The sequence below is a fragment of the Rhinopithecus roxellana genome, chromosome 7 (genome assembly GCF_007565055.1).
Source record: "Rhinopithecus roxellana isolate Shanxi Qingling chromosome 7, ASM756505v1, whole genome shotgun sequence".
Taxonomy (NCBI): domain Eukaryota; kingdom Metazoa; phylum Chordata; class Mammalia; order Primates; family Cercopithecidae; genus Rhinopithecus; species Rhinopithecus roxellana.
Genome location: NC_044555.1, coordinates 19012387 through 19036911, shown reverse-complemented (window position 1 = coordinate 19036911; position 24525 = coordinate 19012387).

Sequence of the window (24525 nt, the reverse complement as noted above, 5' to 3'; positions counted from 1 at the left end):
ATTCCAGTAAAACCTTGCACCAGAGAGGCCGCCATAACCCCAGGTTACAGGCTGGTACATGCGGACTGAACTTCCAGGCCCACCTTGGCACCAGGAAGGATCCTGCAGACCCAGGCTCTAGGCCTGCACAATAGACTTGAACTCCACAACTGCCCCAGCAGCAGGTTGGCTCCAGTGTTCCCAGGCTTCAAACTGGTACCAGTACCAGATCTCAGGCCTGTCCCAGTGCCAGGTTAACACTGGCCTCAAACACCAGGTGGGGACCCATGAAGATATGCTTAATGCCTTCCCAGTGCCAGAATGGTCTCATGGTCCCACCTTTCAGCTAACCCAGGGTCTAGGCCCTCCCAAATAGACCTCAGTGCTCCGCAGGTTCTCATAGACGTAGACTTCAGAGTTGTCCCTGTGTACCCATATACAAGACCAGTATCCAAGGCCCCAGGATCTAGACCAGACTTTGCTGTCCTAGAATCTAGGCCAGCAACTGTATACTCAGCCTCAAGGCTGACATCAGTGGACAAGACTCCAAACTTGTCCCCATATTCCCAGGCTTCAGGCCAGCCCAGTGGGCCCCAGGCTCCAGACTAGCCCCTGCAGACCCAGGCGCCACACTAGACTTAGCAGTAGACCACCCTCAGGCTCCAGGCTGGTCCCTGTGGGCTTACACTTCAGAGAACTCAGAGTCTAGGCCTGTTTCAGGAGACCCTGTGTTCAGGCCTATTTCTGTACACTCCATGCCCCTTGGACTGAAGTTCCAAGAACACTCCTGTAGACTCAGAATCCAGGGCAGCTACTGTGGATCCAAGATCTAGAGCCACTGCTGCATCCTTAGGTTCCTGGCTGGCCCAGTGTCAGTCCAGTTTCTGTGGACTCAGACTTCAGACTCATCCTAGTAGAAACAGATGCCAAAGTGTCTGGCCAGTTCCTGCAGACTCAGGGTCAACTCTCAACCCAGCTCCAGATCAGCCCTTGTGGACTTAGGCTTGAGGTTGGCCATCATAGATACAGGCTCTAGGCCTGCCCTCATGTACCCAGTCTCCGAATTCATCCCTGCCAACCTCACCCTTCTTGAAGTCTACTCCATTGGATCCAGGTGTCAGGCCCAATACCACAGATGTTGACACCATATTCAGCTGCTTGCTGACCCAGGTACAAGACCTACATGCCTGAGGACTCTGGAAGCAAGCTCATCCTCAAATGTTGCCAGATTGCCTGCTCAGAATCCCTGGATAGGCTGACTGCTGCAGGGTTTTACCTGCTAAAGCCAGTCTGCAAGAACTGGAATAAGCCCTTACTTCAGATGTGTAGAAATATGGCAGTAAGAAATAGGAAAAGCCAGGTGCGCCCAAGATGACCGAATAGGAACAGCTACAGCCTCCAGCTCCCAGCATGAATGACACAGAAGACGGGTGATTTCTGTATTTTCAACTGAGGTACCCGGTTCATCTCACTGGGGAATGTCAGACAGTTGGTGCTGGTCTGTGGGTGTAGCCCGACCAGTGAGAACTGAAGCAGGGCGAGGCATCACCTCACCTGGGACGTACAAGGGGGAAGGGAATTCCTTTTAATAGCCAAAGGAAATTGAGACACACAACACCTGGAAAATTGGGTAACTCCCACCCTAATACTGCACTTTACCAAGGGTCTTAGCAAACGGCACACCAGGAGATTATATCCCACACCTGGCCCGGAGGGTCCCATGCCCACGGAGCCTCCCTCATTGCTAGCACAGCAGTCTGAGATCTAACTGCAAGGTGGCAGCGAGGCTGAGGGAGGGGAATCCACCATTGCTGAGGCTTAAGTAGGTAAACAAAGCTTCCAGGAAGCTTGAATTGGGTGGAGCCCATGGCAGCTAAAAGAGGCCTGCCTGCCTCTGTAGACTCCACATCTGGGGACAGGGCATAGCTAAACAAAAAGCAGCAGAAAGCTCTGCAGATGTAAAAGTCCCTGTTTGACAGCTTTGAAGAGAGCAGTGGTTCTCCCAGCATGGAGGTTGAGTGAGATCTGAGAACAGACAGATTGCCTGCACACGTGGGTCTCTGACCCCTGAGTAGCATAACTGGGAGACATCCACCACTAGGTGCAAACCGACACCTCACACCTCACACAGCTGGGTACACCCGTGAGACGAAGCTTCCAGAGCAAGAATCAGACAGCAACACTTGCTGTTCAGCAATATTCTATCTTCTGCAGCCTCTGCTGCTGATACCCAGGCAAACAGGGTCTGGAGTGGACCTCAAGCAAGCTCCAACAGACTTTCAGCTGAGGGTCCTGATTGTTAGAAGGAAAACTAACAAACAGAAAGAACACCCACACCAAAACAGCATCAGTACGTCACCATCATCAAAGACCAAAGGCAGATAAAACCACAAAGATGGGGAAAAAGCAGGGGAGAAAAGCTGGAAATTCAAAAAATCAGAGCACATCTCCCCCTCCAAAGGAACGCAGCTCATCACCAACAACGGAACAAAGTTGGATGGAGAATGACTTTGACGAGTTGACTACTGGGTACATAACGAAATGAAGGCAGAAATAAAGATGCTCTTTGAAACCAATGAGAACAAAGATACAACATACCAGAATCTCTGGGACATATTTAAAGCAGTGTGTAGAGGGAAATCTATAGCACTAAATGCCCACAAGAGAAAGCAGGAAAGATCTAAAATGGACACTCTAAAATCACAATTAAAAGAACTAGAGAGGCAAGAGCAAACACATTCAAAAGCTAGCAGAAGGCAAGAAATAACTAAGATCAGAGCAGAACTGAAGGAGACAGACACAAAAAACACTCAAAAAAATCAATGAATCCAGGAGCTGGTTTTTTGAAAAGAACAACAAAATTGATAAACCGCTAGCAAGACTAATAAAGAAAAAAAAGAGAAGAATCAAATAGACACAATAAAAAATGATAAAGGGGATATCACCACTGACCCCACAGAAATACAAAGTACCATCAGAGAATACTATAAACATCTCTATGCAAATAAACTACAAAAACCTAGAAGAAATGGATAATTTCCTGAATACTTACAGTCTCCCAAGACTAAACCAGGAAGAAATTGAATCCCTGAATAGACCAATAGCAGGCTCTGAAATTGAGGCAATAATTAATAGCCTACCAAACAAAAAAGTCCAGGACCAGATGGATTCACAGCCGAATTCTACCAAAAGTACAAGGAGGAGCTGATACCATTCCTTCTGAAACTATTCCAATCAATAGAAAATGAGGGAATCCTCCCTAACTCATTTTATGAGGCCAACATCATCCTGATAGCAAAGCCTGGCAGAAACACAACAAAAAAAGAGAATTTTATGCCAATATCCCTGATGAACATTGATGCAAAAATCCTCAATAAAATACTGTCAAATCGAATCCAGCAGCACGTCAAAAGCTTATCCACTATGATTAAGTGGGCTTCATCCCTGGGATGCCAGGCTGATTCAACATACACAAATCAATAAATGTAATCCAGCATATAAACAGAACCAAAGACAAAAACCACATGATTATCTCAATAGATGCAGAAAAGGCTTTTGACAAAATCAACAGCCCTTCATGCTAAAAACTCTCAATAAATTCGGTATTGATGGAACGTATCTCAAAATCATAAGAGCTATTTATGACAAACCCACAGCCAATATCATACTGAATGGGCAAACATTCGAAGCACTCCCTTTGAAAACTGGCACAAGACAGGGATGCCCTCTCTCACCACTCCTATTCAACATAGTGTTGGAATTTCTGGCTAGGGCAATCAGCAGGAGAAAGAAATAACGGGTATTCAGTTAGGAAAAGAAGAAGTCAAATTGTCCCTGTTTGCAGATGACATGATTGTATATTTAGAAAACCCCATCGTCTCAGCCCAAAATCTTCTTAAACTGATAAGCAACTTCAGGAAATTCTCAGGATATGAAATCAATGTGCGAAAATCACAAGCATTCTTATACACCAGTAACAGACAAACAGAGAGCCAAATCATGAATGAACTCCCTTTCACAATAGCTTCAAAGAGAATTAAATACCTAGCAATCCAATTTATTATGAAAATAGCCATACTGCCCAAGGTAATTTATAGATTCAATGCCATCCCCATCAAGCTACCAATGACTTTCTCCACAGAATTGGAAAAAAACACTCTAAAGTTCATATGGAACCAAAAAAGAGCCCGCATTGCCAAGACAATCCTAAGCCAAAAGAGCAAAGCTGGAGGCATCACGCTACCTGACTTCAAACTATACTACAAGGCTACAGTCACCAAAACAGCATGGTACTGGTACCAAAACAGAGATATAGACCAATGGAACAGAACAGAGTCCTCAGAAATAATACCACACATCTACAGCCATCTGATTTTTGACAAACCTGAGAGAAAAAAGAAATGGGGAAAGGATTCCCTATTTAATAAATGGTGCTGGGAAAATTGGCTAGCCATAAGTAGAAAGCTGAAAATGGATCCTTTCCTTATTCTTTATATGAAAATTAATTCAAGGTGGATTAGAGACTTAAATGCTAGACCTAAAACCATAAAAACCCTCGAAGAAAACCTAGGTAATACCATTCAGGACATAGGCATGGGCAAGGACTTCATGTCTAAAACACCAAAAGCAATGGCAACAAAAGCCAAAATTGACAAATGGGATCTAATTAAACTAAAGAGCTTCTGCACAGCAAAATAAACTACCATCAGAGTGAACAGGCAAACTACAGAATGGGAGAAAATTTTTGCAACCTACTCATCTGACAAAGCGCTAATATCCAGAACTTATAAAGAACTCAATCAAATTTACAAGAAAAAAACAAACAACCCCATCAAAAAGTGGGCAAAGGATATGAACAGACATTTCTGAAAAGAAGACATTCATACAGCCAACAGACACATGAAAAAATCCTCATCATCACTGGCCATCAGAGAAATGCAAATCAAAACCACAATGAGATACCATCTCATACCAGTTAGAATGGCAATCATTAAAAAGTCAGGAAACAACAGGTGCTGGAGAGGATGTGGAGAAATAAGATCACTTTTACACTGTTGGTGGGACTGTAAACTAGTTCAACAATTGTGGAAAACAGTGTGGCGATTCCTCAAGGATCTAGAACTAGAAATACCCTTCCACCCAACCATCCCATTACTGGGTTTATACACAAAGGATTATAAGTCATGCTGCTATAAAGACACATGCACACGTATGTTTATTGCAGCACTATTCACAATAGCAAAGACTTGGAATCAACCTAAATGTCCATCCGTGACAGACTGAATTAAGAAAATGTGACACATATACACCATAGTGTATATGTATGCAGCCATAAAAAACGATGAGTTAGTGTCCTTTGTAGGGACATGGATGAAGCTGGAAATCATCATTCTCAGCAAACTATCGCAAGAACAGAAAACCAAATACCACATGTTTTCACTCATAGGTGGGAACTGAACAATGAGATCTCTTGGACAGAGGAAGGGGATCATCACACACAGGGTCCTATTGTGGGTGGGGGGGGGAGGGCTAGCATTAGGAGGTATACCTAATCTTAATGACGAGTTAATGTGTGCAGCACAGCAACATGGCACATGTATACATATGTAACAAACCTGCATGTTGTGCACATGTACCCTAGAACATAAAGTATAGTAAAAAAATAGTAATGATACAAAAAGGAAAACGTGATGCATATACAAAATGGAGTACTCTTCATCCATAAAAAAGAATTAGATTATGTCATTTGAAAGAACTTGAATGGAACTGGAGGTCATTATGAAACTGCCTTTACCAAATAACTGAGGAAATTATGACAGTGAAAGAAATCAGACCTAACCAACTCCATCTTGCTTCTAACCTTTAAGTTGTCCTTGTTTATTCCTGGGCGTAGACGGAACTAACTTTGGGAAAGAATTCACTTCATGGTTTGACTCTAAAACAAAATTGATAATTGCTCTTTCTCAAAAAGACTCCCTTCTTTTGTAGGGACCAGTCTGCCTTAAAGAACTAAAATAATAGCTACAAGAGTAGAAATTACACTTTAAGGGTCATGCAGTCTCTAGTTCCAAGAGTCTGAACCTCCCCACCTTGCTGCTGGGAATAACATCACTATTGTAAAACCAAAGATCAGTGCCTAAGATATTTTGCAGTCCTTTCACTCAATGGATTAGCTGATACCACTCAGACCAGTAATCTCGCTCAACCAGTTCTGCCATCACACCCAGGAACAGAAGACAGCAATAAAAATTTACTTCAACCCCCTATGATTTTACCTCCAATCTAACCAATCTGCACTTCCCACTTCCCAAGCCACTACCCACCAATTTATCTTTAAAAACTCTGATCCTCAAATGTTCAGGGAGAGTAATTTGACTAATAATAAAACTCCAGTCTCCCACACAACTGGCTCTGCATGAATTACTCTTTCTCCATTGCAATTCCCCTGTCTTAATAAGTCAGCTCTGTCTAGGCAGCAGGCAAGGTGAACCCCTTGGGTGGTTACAATTATGTTAAGTGAAATAAGTCAGGCACAGAAATGTAAGCTTTACATTTTCTCATTTGTAGAATCTAAAAATGGGAATAATTAAACTCATGGAGATGCAGAGCAGGAGGATAATTACTAGAAGCTGGGAAAGGTGGTAGGACAATAGGAAAAAAGTGGAAATAGGTACAAAAAACAGAGAATGAATAAGATCTAGTATTTGACAGCACAATAAGGGGATTATAGTCCATAAAAATTTAATCATATATTTAAAAATAACTGAAAGATTGTAACTGGATTGATTGTAACACAGAGGATAAATGCTTGATGAGATGAATACCGAATTTTCCATAATGTGATTATTACACATTGCATACCTGTACTGAAATATCTCACATACTTCCTAAATATATACACCTACTATGTACCCACAAAAACTAAAATTTAAACAAAAACGTATAGGAAGCATTTTCAAACATGAAATGGTGTTTAATCTTTTGGGGGTATATTTATATAAATGTATTATTAACATGTGTTTCAGGATTCTATGAAATTTCTCGTGTTCTGATATGTCTTAGCACACATTATCTACAATAATTATAATTATTATGTTAAGTTGTTATATGTCACAGAAACAACCAAAATTTTTTGTTATTTTTATGTTTAATAATGGCTATTCTAAGACTTTTGGCATCCACAATTATTGTTTTACTTTGATTCTTCTCAAAGAGTGGCTTAAAGTTACAATGTAAAGCTTGCTTTTGAAACAAAGGGTTTCAACCCCCTGTTTGTCGTGCATTCCAAGAGATAGGCTAGGGGTTTGGATGTTTTTCATAGATAAGGAGTGAATCTCTCAGACTCTTTTTTTTTTTTTTTTTTGTTTTTGTTTTTTTTTTTTTTTTTTTTTTTTTTTTTTTTTGGAGATGGAGTCTTGCACTGTCACCCCGGATGGATTGCAATGGTGCGACCTCGACTGAGTGCAACCTCCGCCTCCTGTGTTCAAGCGATTCTCCTGCTTCAGCCTCCTGAGTAGCTGGGACTACAGGTGCCCACCACCAAGCTTGGCTAATTTTTTTGTATTTTAGTATAGATGGGGTTTCTCTACTTTGGCCAATCTTTTTTTTTTTTTTTTTTTTTTTTTTTTTTTTTTTTTTTTTTATTATACTTTAAGTTCTAGGGTACATATGCATAACGTGTAGGTTTGTTACATATGTATACTTGTGCCATGTTGGTGTGCTGCACCCATCAACTCGTCAGCACCCCTCAATTCATCATTTATATCAGGTATAACTCCCAACGCAATCCCTCCCCCCTCCCCCTCCCCATGATAGGCCCCGGTGTGTGATGTTCCCCTTCCCGAGTCCAAGTGATCTCATTGTTCAGTTCCCACCTATGAGTGAGAACATGCGGTATTTGGTTTTCTCTTCTTGTGATAGTTTGCTAAGAATGATGGTTTCCAACTGCATCCATGTCCCTACAAAGGACGCAAACTCATCCTTTTTTATGGCTGCATAATATTCCATGGTGTATATGTGCCACATTTTCTTAATCCAGTCTGTCACAGATGGACATTTGGGTTGATTCCAAGTCTTTGCTATTGTGAATAGTGCCGCAATAAACATACGTGTGCATGTGTCTTTATGGCAGCATGATTTATAATCCTTTGGGTATATACCCAGTAGTGGGATGGCTGGGTCATATGGTACATCTAGTTCTAGATCCTTGAGGAATCGCCATACTGTTTTCCATAATGGTTGAACTAGTTTACAATCCCACCAACAGTGTCAAAGTGTTCCTATTTCTCCACATCCTCTCCAGCACCTGTTGTTTCCTGACTTTTTAATGATTGCCATTCTAACTGGTGGGAGATGGTATCTCATTGTGGTTTTGATTTGCATTTCTCTGATGGCGAGTGATGATGAGCATTTTTTCATGTGTCTGTTGGCTGTATGAATGTCTTCTTTTGAGAAATGTCTGTTCATATCCTTTGTTCACTTTTTGATGGGGTTGTTTGTTTTTTTCTTGTAAATTTGATTGAGTTCTTTGTAGATTCTGGATATTAGCCCTTTGTCAGATGAGTAGGTTGCAAAAATTTTCTCCCATTCTGTAGGTGGCCTGTTCACTCTGATGGTAGTTTCTTTTGCTGGGCAAAAGCTCTTTAGTTTAATCAGATCCCATTTGTCAATTTTGGCTTTTGTTGCCGTTGCTTTTGGTGTTTTAGACATGAAGTCCTTGCCCATGCCTATGTCCTGAATGGTACTACCTAGGTTTTCTTCGAGGGTTTTTATGATATTAGGTCTAACATTTAAGTCTCTAATCCATCTTTGATTAATTTTCATATAAGGAGTAAGGAAAGGATCCAGTTTCAGCTTTCTACTTATGGTTAGCCAATTTTCCCAGCACCATTTATTAAATAGGGAGTCCTTTCCCCATTTCTTGTTTCTCTCAGGTTTGTCAAAGATCAGATGGCTGTAGATGTGTGGTATTATTTCTGAGGACTCTGTTCTGTTCCATTGGTCTAGATCTCTGTTTTGGTACCAGTACCATGCTGTTTTGGTTACTGTGGCCTTGTAGTATAGTTTGAAGTCAGGTAGCGTGATACCTCCAGCTTTATTCTTTTGATTTAGAATTGTCTTGGCAATGCGGTCTCTTTTTTGGTTCCATACGAACTTTAAAGCCGTTTTTTCCAGTTCTGTGAAGAAACTCATTGTAGCTTGATGGGGATGGCATTGAATCTGTAAATAACCTTGGGTAGTATGGCCATTTTCACGATATTGTTTCTTCCTATCCATGAGCATGGTATGTTCTTCCATTTGTTAGTGTCCTCTTTTATTTCACTGAGCAGTGATTTGTAGTTCTCCTTGAAGAGGTCCTTGACATCCCTTGTAAGTTGGATACCTAGGTATTTTATTCCCTTTGAAGCAATTGTGAATGGAAGTTCATTCCTGATTTGGCTCTCTGCTTGTCTGTTACTGGTGTATAAGAATGCTTGTGATTTTTGCACATTGATTTTGTATCCTGAGACTTTGCTGAAGTTTCTTATCAGCTTAAGGAGATTTTGGGCTGAGACAATGGGGTTTTCTAAATATACAATCATGTCCTCTGCAAACAGGGACAATTTGACTTCTTCTTTTCCTAACTGGATACCTTTTATTTCTTTCCCTGGCCTGATTGCCCTAGCCAGAACTTCCAACACTATGTTGAATAGGAGTGGAACTCCTAAGAGTTCAAACACTCTGCTGGGAGATCTGCTGCTCTCTTCAGAGCTGTCAGGAAAGGACGTTTTTGTCTGCTGAAGCTGCACCCACAGCCACCCCTTCCCTCTGGTGCTCTGTCCCAGGGAGATGGGGTTTTTATTTATAAGCCTCTGACTGGGGCTGCTGCCTTTTTTTCAGAGATGTTCTGCCCATAGAGTAGGAATCTAGAGAGGCAGTCTGGCCACAGTGGCCTTGCTGAGCTGCAGTGGGCTCCACCCTGTTTAAATTTCCTGGCAGCTTTGTTGACACTATGAGGGTACTCAAGCCTCAGCAATGGTGGATGCCCTTCCCCCCACCAAGCTCGAGTGTCCCAGGTCGACATTAGACTGCTGTGCTGGCAGCAAGAATTTCAAGTCATTGGATCTTAGCTTGCTGGGCTCCATGGGGGTGGGATCTTTTAGATCTTTCCTGCTTTTGCTTGTGGGCATTTACTACTAGGCAGGTGGGACCTGCCAAGCCAGACCACCTGGTTTCCTGGCTTCAGTCCCCTTTCCAGGGGAGCGAATAGTTGTGTCTCACTGGCGTTCCAGGCACCACTGGGATACGGAAAAAAACTTCTGCTGCTAGCTCAGTCTCTGCCCAAATGGCCACCCAGTTTTGTGCTTGAAACCCAGGGCCCTGGTGGCATGGGCACTGTAGTGAATCTCCTGGTCTGCGGGTTGCAAATACTGTGGGAAAAGCCCCATATCTGGACTGGAGTGCACCATTCCTCAGACACAGTCTTTCACAGCTTCCCATGGGTAGGGGAGAGAATTCCCCAACCCCTTGCAGTTCCCGAATGAGCTGATGCCCCACCCTACTTTGGCTCGCCCTCCATGGGCTGCACCCACTGTCTAACCAGTCCCAATGAGATGAATTGGGTATTTCAGTTGGAAATGCAGAAATCACCTGCCTTCTGTGTTGATCTCTCTGGGAGCTGCAGACCAGAGATTTTTCTATTGGCCATCTTGCCAGCCAACAATTGTCCATCTTTGTGATCCATGTTTCAGCCAGGAAACTACACCGTCTGTTAGAGCCCTTTCTAACTCCCCAAGCTGCAACATTGAATACAGAATTTCTACTTGGTGGTCACAAATGCACAAATTCAACCTGATACAACTTTATATTTCTTCCACCTCCATTTCATAACCTAATATGCATTCCCATGAAAATGCCCTAAATATCTACTTGTATCAATTAGAAAGCTTAGGTTTATTTTTGAAGTGTAAAGTACTCCCTCATGGGTCACACTTTATTCTATACATTTAGGGATCTGCTGGAACTTGATTCTGTTTATGGATCTAGAAGCAAAGTTGGGTGGTGAGGGTTAGTCCCAAACAGAATCAGCGTTGTCATGGTTGGAAACTGCCTCTAGGGAGACTATTACCATTCCATTAGACAGAAGTGGAAAAGCCAATACCACTATGAATGGGGACAGTGCTACTACTGGGAGATGGAAAGGCTACTTTCACTGGCAAAAACAAACAAACAAACAAACAAACAAAACAAAACAAAAAAATACCTCATTAGAATTTAAAAGCTCAATGTCTCTTGCTTCATTGAGTTTTCCTATGCATCACCATCTCAACTTACATGATCCCATTTTTTGCCAGTCTGTGACTCACTTTCACATTAGATACCCTGAGAGGCTGGCATTTAAACTTTCTTTGTAATTCAGGCAATTGCATGTTAAGAATTTCTGTTTGATTTTCATTGTGTTAAGTCCTGTGGCTACAGGAGATGAGCTTCTCTCTCAGGACATACCTTAAAGCTCTTATGTCATTTATGCAGTTCTTAGGCTAGGAATTCAAATCGCTGAGCTCATCCTTTAATTTTTTAATCACTTTGTCCATTGACATTAGGAGAAACCAACCAATGTCATTATATTTCTTAGTTTTCCACAAATGTTCAAAATTTATATACAGAGTCACTAAGTTCCTTGACTCTTATATGTGGTTGATTAGAACTATACAATAGTAATATTTTGCATATGTCTATTGACGGATCACACCATGGACTATTAGTGCTCTCTATACTATCTTGAATAAGGAGTCCTTAGCATCTTAAAATCTAATCAAATTAGCCAATTCCAGAAACTCTGAAGCCAATTCAGGAAACTTATCCTTAAAATTTTGTTGTTCTAGAACCATTTCTGCTACCAAAATCTGTATTATTCATGGTTCTTCAGAGAAACAGAATGAAAAGTAGACATATATAAGAAAGAAGTTATTATGGGAATTGGGTCATGTGATTATGGACATGGGGAAGACCCACAAAATATCATTTGCAAGTTGGAGAGCCAGGGAAGTTTATGCTATAGCTCCGTCCAATTCTGAAAGCTGGAGACATTGGGGGGACTCTGTTGCAAATAACAGAGTCTGAAGGCTGAAAAATGTAGAGTTCTGACCTCCAAGCATAGAAGAAGTTGGGTTTCCCTGCTCAAAAAAGAGAGAGAAGTTTGCCTTTCATCTGCCTTTTTGTTATATTTGGGCCGCCAACCAATAAGATGATGCCCACCCACATTTGGTGAGGATAGATTTTCCTTACTCAGTCCATTGATTTAACTTCCAATCTCTTCTGGAAACACACTCAAAGACATACCCAGGAGTAATGCTTTACCCACTAGGTTGGTATCTCTTAACCTAGTTAAGTTGATGCTTAAAACTAACCATTACAGTGACCATCTCTGACCACTGGCTATGACCATCTTTAGCACTCAGTCAGTTGCCATGTGGCTGAAACAACTCTCTTCATATAAACTTAACTCATTTGCTTTTTCAGAGTTCAAGCCCCTACTCACTACAAGATGCCTAGAAAGAAGAAAAAAAAAATCAGTAAATATGACAGCAATATTTACATCTCAGAGAAGTTATCTATTTATTAGGTCAGTGCAAAAGTAATTGCAATTTTGACACTACTTTAGATGACAATAACTGCAAATTACTTTTTGCGCCAAACCAGTACTTTGTGGAATAGTTTATCTTCTTTATTGCAATCTTTCCATTCAAGACTGAGCTTGGAAACTTGTCCTTGTAGAATTAAATTGTCCATATACTTTTTTTTTTTTGACAGGATCTTTCTCTGTGGTCCAGGCTGGAGCACAGTGGTGCAATCTTGGCTCAGTGCAACCTCCATTTCCCGGGCTCAGGTGATCCTCCAACCTCAGCTTCCTGAGTTGCTGGGATTACAGGCATACACACCACACCCAGTGAATTTTTGTTTTTAGTAAAGATGGGGTTTTGCTTGCTGCCCAGGTGGGTCTTGAACTCCTGGGTTCAAGCAATCTACCTTCCTCAGGCTCCCAAAAGCTGAGATTACAGGTGTGAGCCACCACAACTGGCTTTAAAATATTTTTCTAAATTAAAAAAAAATTTCACTCAGAAAAATTTTGTAATCCTTTGTGGATATGGAATGAATATTAAACATGCTAACAATATAGACAATTGAATATAGTTTAAAAATGCAAGACTATAGAAATGTGGAACAAAAATATTAAAAATTATGAATATACATAAAATAAGGCTACATAAAGAGATTTTCAAAGTTTCTGAATTAAAAAAATTAATATTGTAGAGATGTTAATTCTCTCAAAATTTATTATACAAATTAAAATATTAATCACCAAGCCCATAGGATTTGTTTAGCAATTTAGCAATGTGACCACAAATTTTACCTACAAATATTAGTGTGGTAAAATAGTCAAAGAAAAACAATTATAACTAATTTTAGGAGGCCAGGCATGGTGTCCCACACCTGTAATCTCAGCACTTTGCCAGGCTGAGGCAGGCAGACCACTTGAGACCAGAAGTTTGAAACAAGTCTGGCCAACATGGCAAAGCCCTGTCTCTACTAAAAATACAAAAATTAGCCAAGTGTTGTGGTGCATGCCTGTAATCACAGCTACTTGGGAGGTTGAAGCACAAAAACTGCTTGAACCCAGGAGCCGGAGGTTGCAGTGAGCCGAGATTATGCCACTGCATTCCAGCTAAATTAGTTTTAGAAAAATCTTTATATACATTAAAATATAAGAAAGACACAATAATTTAAGCAATGCATTAATGACATAGAAATGTGTACATGAGTCAGTTCAACAGGATGTAAAACCTAGAAATGAACATAGGCTTATATAAGGATATAGAGGTGATATTTCAAATTTTTTGAGAAGACTGATTCATTCATTAAATTGTGTTAAGAATATTTGGCTAATCATATGGGGAAAACTCAAATTAGCTTTTTTCCTCACACCATAAGCATAAATGCAAAACATCAAATTGTAATTTTTTTTGTTTTGTTTTTATTTTTGAGACAGAGTCTCACTCTGTCACCCAGGCTGGAGTGCAGTGGTGCAATCTTGGCTCCCAGGTTCAAGCGATTCTCCTGTCTCAGCCTCCCAAGTAGCTGGGACTACAGGTGCCCGCCACCTGTAGAGATGTGGTTTCACTGTGTTAGCCAGGCTGGCCTTGAACTCCTGACCTCAGGTGATCCACCCGTCTCAGCCTCCCAAAGTGCTGGGATTACAGGCATGAGCCACCGTGCTCAGCCTCAAATTGTAAAAATATAAAAAGACAATATTGGTCAATATATTATTGTAGGATAGGTATAATCCCTGAAATAATAATAATTCACTCTGTCAAAATGTATTGGTTTAAAGCCTACTATGTCACAAGTGCTGTACCAAGTACTGGGAATATAATGATGAGTAAAATAACAGTCAATGTGGCTTGTAGTGTAACATGGAGGGCAGATAATTAAACAAGATATAAAGCATGACTGAATTCAGGTGCTAAAATTATACACTGAGAGATCTCTCTTTATCTTTTAGTTCACTTTCTCACTGTTCACTTTCTGCCAGGCTGTCTCCTTGTAGTGAGAAAGAGGACAGCTGCAGCACCTTCAGGATTACATCACATTAAGCTCACATGCTAAGGAAAAGAAGCAATCTCTTTCCCAACATTCCATATTAATTGTTTAGATAATACTGTTGCTGATCCTGATTGGATTGCATACCATTCATAAATTCATGAATCCACCAGAGGGGGTGCTCTGATTGGTCAGCCTAAGGCTATCATATTATGATTATGGAAAGAAGGGTTCAGTATATTGATTGACAACTTCACCAAGTCATTGGTAAATGGGTAAAGAACGATTTCTTTTTTTAAAAAATTTACTTTAAGTTCTGAAATACATGTGCAGAACGTGCAAGTTTATTACATAGGTATACATGTGCCATGGTGGTTTGCTGCACGTATCAACCCATCATCTAGGTTTTAAGCCCCACCTGCATTAGGTATTTGTTCTAATACTCTTTCTTCCCTGGCCCACACCTCCCGACTGGAAGCCATCATTCGCTGTAAAGAATGATTTCTAAAAGGAAAATACAGAGTGCAGCTTAAGAAGTAACAAATAGAGTGGAGCAAGATGGCCAAACAGGAACAGCTCCAGTCTCCAACTCCCAGCGCGAGCGACACAGAAGACCAGTAATTTCTGCATTTTCAACTGAGGTACTGGGGTCATCTCACTAGGGAGTGCCGGACAATCAGTGCTGGTCAGCTGCTGCAGCCTGACCAGCGAGAGCTGAAGAAGGGTGAGGCATCGCCTCACCTGGAAAGCGCAAGAGGGAAGGGAATCCCTTTTCCTAGCCAGGGGAACTGAGACACACAACACCTGGAAAATCGGGTAACTCCCACCCCAATACCATGCTTTAAGCAAACGGGCACACCAGAAGAATATATCCCACACCTGGACGGGAGGGCCCCATGCCCACGGAGCCTCCCTCATTGTTAACACAGCAGTCTGCCCCAATCTAACCACAAGGCAAAAGTGAGGTTGGGGGAGGGGCGCCTGCCATTGCTGAGGCTTAAGTAGGTAAACAAAGCCGCTGGGAAGATCGAACTGGGTGGAGCTCACAGCAGCTCAAGGAAACCTGCCTGTCTCTGTAGACTCCACCTCTGCGGGCAGGGCTCAGCTAAAAAAACAACAGGGGAAGCAACAGAGGCCTGAGCATACGCGAACGACTCTGTCTGACAGCTTTGAAGAGAGCAGTGGATCTCCCAACACGGAGGTTGAGATCTGAGAACGGACAGACTGCCTGCTCAAGTGGGTCCCTGACTCCTGAGTAGCCTCACTGAGAGATATCCCCCACTAGGGGCAGTCTGACACCCCACACCTCACAGGGTGGAGTACACCCCTGAGAGGAAGCTTCCAAAGTAAGAATCAGACAGGTACACTCGCTGTTCAGCAATATTCTATCTTCTGCAACCTCTGCTGCTGATACCCAGGCTAACAGGGTCTGGAGTGGTCGTCAAGCAATCTCCGACAGACCTATAGCTGAGGGTCCTGACTGTCAGAAGGAAAACTATCAAACAGGAAGGACACATATACCAAAACCCCATGAGTATGTCACCATCATCAAAGACCAGAGACAGATAAAACCACAAAGATGGGGAAAAAGCAGGGAAGAAAAGCTGGAAATTCAAAAAATAAGAGCACATCTCCCCCTGCAAAGGAGCGAAGCCCATCGCCAGCAACGCATCGAAGCTGGTCAGAGAATGACTTTGACGAGATGAGAGAAGAAGGCTTCAGTCCATCAAACTTCTCAGAGCTAAAGGAGGAAAAACGTACCCAGCGCAAAGAAACTAAAAATCTTGAAAAAAGAGTGGAAGAATTGACAGCTAGACTAATTAATGCAGAGAAGGTCATAAATGAAATGACAGAGATGAAAACCATGACAAGAGAAATACGTGACAAATGCACAAGCTTCAGTAACTGACTCGATCAACTGGAAGAAAGAGTATCAGTGATTGAAGATCAAATGAATGAAATGAAGTGAGAAGAGAAACCAAAAGAAAAAAGAAGAAAAAGAAATGAACAAAGCCTGCAAGAAGTATGGGATTATGTAAAAAGACCAAATCTACGTCTGATTGGGGTGCCTGAAAGTGAGGGGGAAAATGGAACCAAGTTGGAAAACACTCTTCAGGATATCATCCAGGAGAACTTCCCCAACCTAGTAGGGCAGGCCAACATTCAAATTCAGGAAATACAGAGAACGCCACAAAGATACTCCTCCAGAAGAGCAACTCCAAGACACATAATTGCCAGATTCACCAAAGTTGAAATGAAGGAAAAAATCTTAAGGGCAGCCAGAGAGAAAGGTTGGGTTACCCACAAAGGGAAGCCCATCAGACTAACAGCAGATCTCTCGGCAGAAACTCTACAAGCCAGAAGAGAGTGGGGGCCAATATTCAACGTTCTTAAAGAAAAGAATTTTCAACCCAGAATTTCTTTATTTATTTTTTTTTATTATTATACTTTAAGTTCTAGGGTACATGTGCATAACGTGCAGGTTTGTTACATATGTATACTTATGCCATGTTGGTGTGCTGCACCCATCAACTCGTGAGCATCCATCAATTCATCATGTATATCATGTATAACTCCCCAATGCAATCCCTCCCTCCTCCCCCCTCCCCATGATAGGCCCCAGTGTGTGATCATCCCCTTCCTGAGTCCAAGTGATCTCATTGTTCAGTTCCCACCTATGAGTGAGAACATGCAGTGTTTGGTTTTCTCTTCTTGTGATAGTTTGCTAAGAATGATGGTTTCCAGCTGCATCCATGTCCCTACAAAGGACGCAAACTCATCCTTTTTTATGGCTGCATAGTATTCCATGGTGTATATGTGCCACATTTTCTTAATCCAGTCTGTCACTGGATTAAAGCGTTCCTATTTCTCCACATCCTCTCCAACACCTGTTGTTTCCTGACTTCTTAATGATTGCCATTCTAACTGGTGTGAGATTCAACCCAGAATTTCATATCCAGCCAAACTAAGTTTCATAAGTGAAGGACAAATAAAATCCTTTACAGATAAGCAAATGCTTAGAGATTTTGTCACCACCAGGCCTGCCTTACAAGAGACCCTGAAGTAAGCCCTAAACATGGAAAGGAACAACCAGTACCAGCCATTGCAAAAACATTCCAAAATGTAAAGAGCATCGAGGCTAGGAAGAAACCGCATCAACTAACGAGCAAAATAACCAGTTAATATCATAATGGCAGGATCAACTTCACACATAACAATATTAACCTTAAATGTAAATGGGCTAAATGCTCCAATTAAAAGACACAGACTGGCAAACTGGATAAAGAGTCAAGACCCATCAGTCTGCTGTATTCAGGAGAGCCATCTCACATGCAGAGACATACATAGGCTCAAAATAAAGGGATGGAGGAAGATCTACCAAGCAAATGGAGAACAAAAAAAAGCAGGGGTTGCAATCCTAGTCTCTGATAAAACAGACTTTAAACCATCAAAGATCAAAAGAGACAAAGAAGGCCATTACATAATGGTAAATGGATCAATTCAACAGGAAGAGCTAAATCTCCTAAATATATATGCACCCAATGCTCCCAATACAGGAGCACCCAGATTCATAAAGCAAGTCCTTAGAGACTTACAAAGAGACTTAGACTCCCATACAATAATAATGGGAGACTTCAACACTCCACTGTCAACATTAGACAGATCAACGAGACAGAAAGTTAACAAGGATATCCAGGAATTGAACTCATCTCTGCACCAAGCAGACCTAATAGACATCTATAGAACTCTCCACCCCAAATCAGCAGAATATACATTCTTCTCAGCACCACATCGCACTTATTCCAAAATTGACCACATAATTGGAAGTAAAGCACTCCTCAGCAAATGCAAAAGAACAGAAATTATAACAAAGTGTCTCTCAGACCACAGTGCAATCAAACTAGAACTCAGGAATAAGAAACTTAATCAAAACTGTTCAACTACATGGAAACTGAACAACCTGCTCCTGAATGACTACTGGGCACATAATGAAATGAAGGCAAAAATAAAGATGTTCTTTGAAACCAATGAGAACAAAGATACAACATACCAGAATCTCTGGGACACATTTAAAGCAGTGTGTAGAAGGAAATTTATAGCACTAAATGCCCACAAGAGAAAGCAGGAAAGATCTAAAATTGACACTCTAACATCACAATTAAAAGAACTAGAGAGGCAAGAGCAAACACATTCAAAAGCTAGCAGAAGGCAAGAAATAACTAAGATCAGAGCCGAACTGAAGGAGATAGAGACACAAAAAACCCTCCAAAAAATCAATGAATCCAGGAGTTGGTTTTTTGAAAAGATCAACAAAATTGACAGACCGCCAGCAAGAGTAATAAAGAAGAAAAGAGAGAGGAATCAAATAGATGCAATAAAAAATGATAAAGGGGATATCGCCACTGACCCCACAGAAATACAAACTACCATCAGGGAATACTATAAACACCTGTACGCAAATCAACTAGAAAATCTAGAAGAAATGGATAATTTCCTGGAGACTTACATGCTCCCAAGACTACACCAGGAAGAAGTTGAATCCCTGAATAGACCAAGAGCAGGCTCTGAAATTGAGGCAACAATTAATAGCCTACCCACCAAAAAAAGTCCAGGACCAGATGGATTCACAGCTGAATTCTACCAGAGGTACAAGGAGGAGCTGGTACCATTCCTTCTGAAACTATTCCAATCAATAGAAAAAGAGGGAATCCTCCCTAACTCATTTTATGAGGCCAACATCATCCTGATACAAAAGCCTGGCAGAGACACAACAAAAAAAGAGAATTTTAGACCAATATCCCTGATCAACATCGATGCAAAAATCCTCAATAAAATACTGGCAAACCGGATTCAGCAGCACATCCAAAAGCTTATCCACAATGATCAAGTGGGCTTCATCCCTGAGATGCAAGGCTGGTTCAACATTCGCAAATCAATAAACATAATCCAGCATATAAACAGAACCAAAGTCAAGAACCACATGATTATCTCAATAGATGCAGAAAAGGCTTTTGACAAAATTCAACAGCCCTTCATGCTAAAAAAGCTCAATAAATTCGGTATTGATGGAACGTACCTCAAAATAATAAGAGCTATTTATGACAAACCCACAGCTAATATCATGCTGAATGGGCAAAACCTGGAAAAATTCCCTTTGAAAACTGGTACAAGACAGGGATGCCCTCTCTCACCACTCCTATTCAACATAGTGTTGGAAGTTCTGGCTAGGGCAATCAGACAAGAGAAAGAAATCAAGGGTATTCAGTTAGGAAAAGAAAAAGTCAAATTGCCCCTGTTTGCAGACGCAATTATTGTATATTTAGAAAACCCCATCGTCTCAGCCCAAAATCTCCTTAAGCTGATAAGCAACTTCAGCAAAGCCTCAGGATACAAAATTAATGTGCAAAAATCACAAGCTTTCTTATACACCAGTAACAGACAAGTGGAGAGCCAAATCAGGAGTGAACTTCCATTCACAATTGCTTCAAAGAGAATAAAATACCTAGGAATCCACCTTACAAGGGATGTTAAGGACCTCTTCAAGGAGAACTACAAACCACTGCTCAGTGAAATAAAAGAGGACACAAACAAATGGAAGAACATACCATGCTCATGGATAGGAAGAATCAATATCGTGAAAATGGCCATACTGCCCAAGGTTATTTATAGATTCAATGCCATCCCCATCAAGCTACCAATGAGTTTCTTCACAGAATTGGAAAAAACTGCTTTAAAGTTCATATGGAACCAAAAAAGAGCCCACATTGCCAAGACAATCCTAAGTCAAAAGGACAAAGCTGGAGGCATCACGCTACCTGACTTCAAACCATACTACAAGTCTACAGTAACCAAAACAGCATGGTACTGGTACCAAAACAGAGATATAGACCAATGGAACAGAAGAGAGTCCTCAGAAATAATACCCCACATCTACAGCCATCTGATCTTTGATAAAGCTGAGAGAAACAAGAAATGGGGAAAGGATTCCCTATTTAATAAATGGTGCTGGGAAAATTGGCTAGCCATAAGTAGAAAGCTGAAACTGGATCCTTTCCTTACTCCTTATATGAAAATTAATTCAAGATGGATTAGAGACTTAAATGTTAGACCTAAAACCATAAAAATCCTACAACAAAACCTAGGCAAGACCTTTCAGGACATAGGAATGGGCAAGGACTTCATGTCTAAAACACCAAAAGCCATGGCAAGAAAAGCCAAAATTGACAAATGAGTTCTAATGAAACTAAAGAGCTTCTGTACAGCAAAGGAAACTACCATGAGAGTGAACAGGCAACCCACAGAATGGGAGACAATTTTTGCAATCTACTCATCAGACCAAGGGGTAATATCCAGAACCTACAAAGAACTCAAACAAATTTACAAGAAAAAACAATCAACCCCATCAAAAAGTGGGCATAGGATATGAACAGAATTTCTCAAAAGAAGACATTCATACAGCCAACAGACACATGAAAAAATGCTCATCATCACTCGCCATCAGAGAAATGTAAATCAAAACCACAATGTGATACCATCTCACACCAGTTAGAATGACAATTATTAAAAAGTCAGGAAACAACAGGTGCTGAAGAGGATGTGGAGAAATATGAACACTTTTACACTGTTGGTGGCATTGTAAACTAGTTCAACCATTATGGAAAACAGTGTGGCGATTCCTCAAGGATCTAGAACTAGATGTACCATATGACCCAGCCATCCAATTACTGGGTATATGCCCAAAGGATTATAAATCATGCTGCTATAAAGACACATGCACACGTGTGTTTATTGCTGCACTATTCACAATAGCAGAGACTTGGAATCAACCCAAATGTCCATCAGTGACAGACTGGATTAAGAAAATGTGGCACATATACACCATGGAATACTATGCTGCCAGTAAAATGGATGAGTTCATGTCCGTTGTAGGGACATGGATGCAGCTGGAAACCATCATTCTCAGTAAGCTATCACAAGAACAGAAAACCAAACACCGCACATTCTCACTCATAAGTGGGAACTGAGCAATGAGATCACTTAGACTCGGGAAGGGGAACATTACACAGCGGGGCGTATCACGGGGAGGGGGGAGGGGGAGGGATTGCACTGGGAGTTATACCTGATGTAAATGACGAGTTGATGGGTGCTGACGAATTGAAGGGTGCAGCACACCAACATGGCACAAGTATACATATGTAACAAACCTGCACATTATGCACATGTACCCTAGAACTCAAAGTATAATGAAAAAAAAAAAAAAAGAAAAATACCTAATGTAAGTGATGGGTTGATGGGTGCAGCAAGCCACCATGGCATGTGTATATCTATGTAATGAAACTGCACGTTCTGCATATGTACCCCAGATCTTAAAGTATAATTTTAAAAAATAATTATTTTATAATTACTTAATTGACCACTTAATTTAATCCGTATTAACAGTCTGTTACCACTATTGTCCCATTTTACTGTGTAATCACCTTATTGGTCACTTAATTTAATCTTTATTACAGTCTATGACCACTATTGTCCCATTTTACTGCATAACAGTCTAGTAAAAATAGTATTTTTTAAAATTAATCATCAGATAATTATTTCCTGAGTGTATTGCATTATCTATATTAAAGTCTTTCTGATCCGCGGAGCAAGATGGCCGAATAGGAACGGCTCCAGTCTCCAACTCCCAGCGCAAGCGACACAGAAGACTGGTGATTTCTGCATTTTCAACTGAGGTACTGGGGTCGTCTCACTAGGGAGTGCCGGACAATCGGTGCTGGTCAGCTGCTGCAGCCTGACCAGCGAGAGCTGAAGCAGGGCGAGGCATCGCCTCACCTGGAAGCGCAAGGGGGAAGGGGATCCGTTTTCCTAGCCAGGGGAACTGAGACACACAACACCTGGAAAATCGGGTAACTCCCACCCCAATACTGCGCTGTAAGCATACAGGCACACCAGGAGAATATATCCCAATCCTGGCCGGGAGGGTCCCACGCCCACGAAGCCTCCCTCACTGCTAACACAGCAGTCTGCCGCGATCTATCGGCAAGGCAGCAGCGAGGCTGGGGGAGGGGCGCCCGCCATTGCTGAGGCTTAAGTAGGTAAACAAAGCCGCTGGGAAGCTCGAACTGGGTGGAGCTCACAGCAGCTCAAGGAAGCCTGCCTGTCTCTGTAGTCTCCACCTCTGGGGACAGCGCACAGCTGAAGACCAACAGGGGAAGTAGCGGGAGCCGGTGCAGACGCGAACGACTCTGTCTGACAGCTTTGGGGAGAGCCGTGGATCTCCCAACGCGGAGGTTGAGATCTGAGAACGGACAGACTGCCTGCTCAGGTGTGTCTCTGACCCCTGAGTAGCCTAGCTGGGAGAAATCCCCCACTAGGGGCAGTCTGACACCCCACACCTCACAGGGTGGAGTACACCCCTGAGAGGAAACTTCCAAAGGAAGAATCAGACAGGTACACTCGCTGTTCAGCAATATTCTATCTTCGGCAACCTCTGCTGCTGTTACCCAGGCAAACAGGGTCTGGAGTGGACCTCAAGCAATCTCCAACAGACCAACAGACAGTCCTTCTGACTGTCAGAAGGAAAACTATCAAACAGGAAGGACACCTATACCAAAACCCCAACAGTACGTCACCACCATCAAAGACCAGAGACAGATAAAACCACAAAGATGGGGAAGAAGCAGGGCAGAAAAGCTGGAAATTCAAAAAATAAGAGCGCATCTCCCCCTGCGAAGGAGCGCAGCCCATCGCCAGCAACGGATCAAAGCTGGTCAGAGAATGACTTGGACGAGAGGAGAGAAGAAGGCTTCAGTCCATCAAACTTATCAGAGCTAAAGGAGGAATTACGTACCCAGCGCAAAGAAACTAAAAATCTTGAAAAAAGAGTGGAAGAATTGACAGCTAGACTCATTAATGCAGAGAAGATCATAAACGAAATGACAGAGATGAAAACCATGACACGAGAAATACGTGACAAATGCACAAGCTTCAGTAACCGACTCGATCAACTGGAAGAAAGAGTATCAGCGATTGAAGATCAAATGAATGAAATGAAGCGAGAAGAGAAACCAAAAGAAAAAAGAAGAAAAAGAAATGAGCAAAGCCTGCAAGAAGTATGGGATTACGTAAAAAGACCAAATCTACGTCTGACTGGGGTGCCTGAAAGTGAGGGGGAAAATGGAACCAAGTTGGAAAACACTCTTCAGGATATCATCCAGGAGAACTTCCCCAACCTAGTAGGGCAGGACAACATTCAAATTCAGGAAATACAGAGAACGCCACAAAGATACTCCTCCAGAAGAGCAACTCCAAGACACATCATTGCCAGATTCACCAAAGTTGAAATGAAGGAAAAAATCTTAAGGGCAGCCAGAGAGAAAGGTCGGGTAACCCACAAAGGGAAGCCCATCAGAATAACAGCAGATCTCTCGGCAGAAACTCTACAAGCCAGAAGAGAGTGGGGGCCAATATTCAACGTTCTTAAAGAAAAGAATTTTAAACCTAGAATTTCATATCCAGCCAAACTAAGTTTCATAAGTGAAGGAGAAATAAAATCCTTTACAGATAAGCAAATGCTTAGAGATTTTGTCACCACCAGGCCTGCCTTACAAGAGACCCTGAAGGAAGCCCTAAACATGGAAAGGAACAACCGGTACCAGCCATCGCAAAAACTTGGCAAAATGTAAAGACCATCGAGGCTAGGAAGAAACTGCATCGACTAACGAGCAAAATAACCAGTTAATATCATAATGGCAGGATCAAGTTCACACATAACAATATTAACCTTAAATGTTAATGGACTAAATGCTCCAATTAAAAGACACAGACTGGCAAACTGGATAAAGAGTCAAGACCCATCAGTCTGCTGTATTCAGGAGACCCATCTCACATGCAGAGACATACATAGGCTCAAAATAAAGGGATGGAGGAAGATCTACCAAGCAAATGGAGAACAAAAAAAAGCAGGGG